We start from the raw sequence: 2,593 nt of genomic DNA, 5'->3' as shown, positions 1-2,593 counted from the left end.
CACTGTTCAACATCTTCATCAGTGACTTGGACGAGGGGGTAAAAAGCACCCTGTTCAAATTTGCTGACGACACTAAGATGTTGGGGGATGTGGGCACGCTAGAAGGGAGGAATAGGCTGCAATCAAACCTAGACAGGTTACAGGGGTGGGTGGATGAGAACAGGATGGGTTTCAACACTGACAAGTGCAAGGTGCTGCACCTGTGGAGGAAGACCCAGCAGCAGACCTACAGGCTGGGGAACTCCCTTCTCGTCAGTGCAGAGGCAGAAAAGGATCATGCAATTCTAAAATGAACATGGGCTGACAATGTGAGGATGCGATCAGTAGGGCCAACCGCACCTTGTCATGCATCCACAGGTGCATCTCGAGCAGTTCCAAGGAGGTGATCCTCCCCCTCTATGCAGCACTGGTCAGGCCGCAGTTGAAGTACTGCGTCCAGTTCTGGGTGCCGAATTTCAGGAGGGATGTGGCCAGCATGGAGAGCGTCCAGAGGAGGCCACCCGCATGATCGGGGGGGGGCAGCAGGGCAGGCCCTACGAGGAGAGGTGACGGGACCGGAACCTGTTCAGCCTCCACAAGAGAAGGCTGAAAGGGAATCTAGTGGCCACCTATAAACTGGCCAAGGGGGAGCAGCAGGCAATGGGAGAGTCCCCGTTCCTCCAAGCACTACCAGGGGTAACAAGGAATAACGGCCACAAGTTGCTAGAGAGTAGGTTCAGACTAGACATCAGGAGGCGCTACTTCACAGTCAAGGCGGCTAGGATCTGGAACCAACTTCCAAGGGAAGTGGTGCTGGCTCCTACCCTGGGGGTCTTCAAAACAAGGCTAGACAATCACCTAGTTGGGGTCATTTGATCCCAGCGCTGTTTCCTGCCCATGGCAGGGGGTTGGATTTGGTGATCTGTTCAGGTCCCTTCCAACCCTACCTACTATGAAAAGCAGACTTTGGAGTTGGAGAAAGGAAGGCTCTTTAATTAAAAGATGAGTTCAGTGGATTTTTCCCCGTCAGATTTTTATATTTAATTCTCCTCCCTGTCATTACTTGAGGAGAAAAGAGAGAATCTGGGAACAAAGGAGAAAAAAGCAAAAAAATGGAAAAAAGAAAGAGGGGGGAAAAAAAAAAACCAACAACTATTTTTTTTTTTTTTCTTTTAGAAAATGGTAATTGTCCTAGATCACAATCTCTTGTTTTTATTCCTGACCTAAATTTTTCTCTCCTTGAGATTTTCCATTTGCACAAATTACAGTTCAGCTCTTTCCTTAATAAAACAATTTAGGGCCTGGTTGTGCAACCATCATTGACTATCAAGTTCAGGGAGACTAATCCATGAATTACCCTTTGGACTTCCTGCTGCTCCCCTAATTTGGTGTTCGTTAATGCTCAAATTGTTTGTTAAACCTCGTGCGTGGCTCATAACAATAGGAGGTGGCAATATTTTGCAAATGAACAAACAATGTTTGGGCGGAATTAAATTGGACTCCACAGAAGCTGCCTTCCCTCCCTCCAAATCATATGAAAAATCACTGTTTCGAGTGGAATTTGTCACTGAAACCCAGGGCCCCAAGGCAGGCTTGCTGTGTGCCTGTGCCCTTCTGCAATGTGCTCGGTACAACAATGCTCACACTCAAGGGGAAAAATTTCCCAGTGCCCTTTCACCACTATAGAAACCCTTTCAGCACAAAGGATTGCCATCCCCTTGCAGCAAAACAGCTGTCCTGGTTGAAGGGCAGGTGAAGATTATTCCCTGTTACCTGGCTCCCTGGAGGAGTGTTGGGATTATATCCGATGCACTGTCTCCTTGGCTTCTGCACAGCTGCCGTAGGGGTTAATTATCACATGCTGGCCGTTAGACGGCTTTTATTTGGTGCATTCATTAAAGTGGTAAATCTCAGAGGGGGAAGTTTGAGTTTTCAGATCTGACAGCAAGAAGTTATGCGCAATGATCCTGGTTTTCTCTGATTGAAACAAAAATCCCCAATTTTCAGATATAAAAAAAACCTAATCCAAATCCACATTTTTTCCATGATTAATATAAAACACTATTAATATATACATTATATATAGTGGTGTTTCATTTTCATCATGGAGAAAACTCACTTATTTTTATCTCAATTGAATGCAAATGCCCAAATCCATAACTGTTAATTCCTAATTTTTTAGGATGAGCAACATTGATCTGGATGAGAAGAGTACAGCATTTTGCAACATTGATGAGAGGTGCGATGAATTCAAATAGTCACCGTTAAAGCACCTTGTTTGCTGCAGACTGGCATTGAGATATTGGTTATTTATTGCCTATACTAAGGGGAAAGAAAACAGCAATACTCTAGAGCTAGGTCTCCTTCCCTTGCTGAATGAATGGTTCGGTTCAGATGTCTGTGGTCCACAGAAAACTAGGCATGTCAGTGGAAGCTGGATCCTGCAAGACCCCATGTCCTGTAACCCCATTTTTTTTTAACCCATTCACTGTCCCTGTTTTGACTCCTGTTGCTTTGTGCAAGTGGCAGGGGGTGTTACCATACGCTGTGTTTGCAAAGGTCCCCGAGGTGCTATATTCCACGCTTGGTTTTAAATTTTTCTACCTTTTAGTCC

The 2,593-nt window shown here is 45.4% G+C and overlaps 1 long non-coding RNA gene across 1 annotated transcript in view; it reads left to right on the top strand.

Annotated features, from left to right (window-relative positions):
• The window catches only part of LOC102375219, a 6,024-nt gene that overhangs the window by 1,245 nt on the left and 2,186 nt on the right, over positions 1–2,593 (top strand). The window contains exon 2 of the long non-coding RNA XR_324146.1: positions 2,162–2,218. This is a non-coding gene — a long non-coding RNA (uncharacterized LOC102375219). The remainder of the gene's footprint in view (positions 1–2,161; positions 2,219–2,593) is intronic.

This window comes from Alligator sinensis, unplaced genomic scaffold (genome assembly GCF_000455745.1).
Source record: "Alligator sinensis unplaced genomic scaffold, ASM45574v1 scaffold209_1, whole genome shotgun sequence".
Classification (NCBI taxonomy): Eukaryota; Metazoa; Chordata; order Crocodylia; family Alligatoridae; genus Alligator; species Alligator sinensis.
The sequence above is the reverse complement of the archived record's forward strand: the minus strand, read 5'-3'. Positions and strand labels throughout refer to the sequence as shown.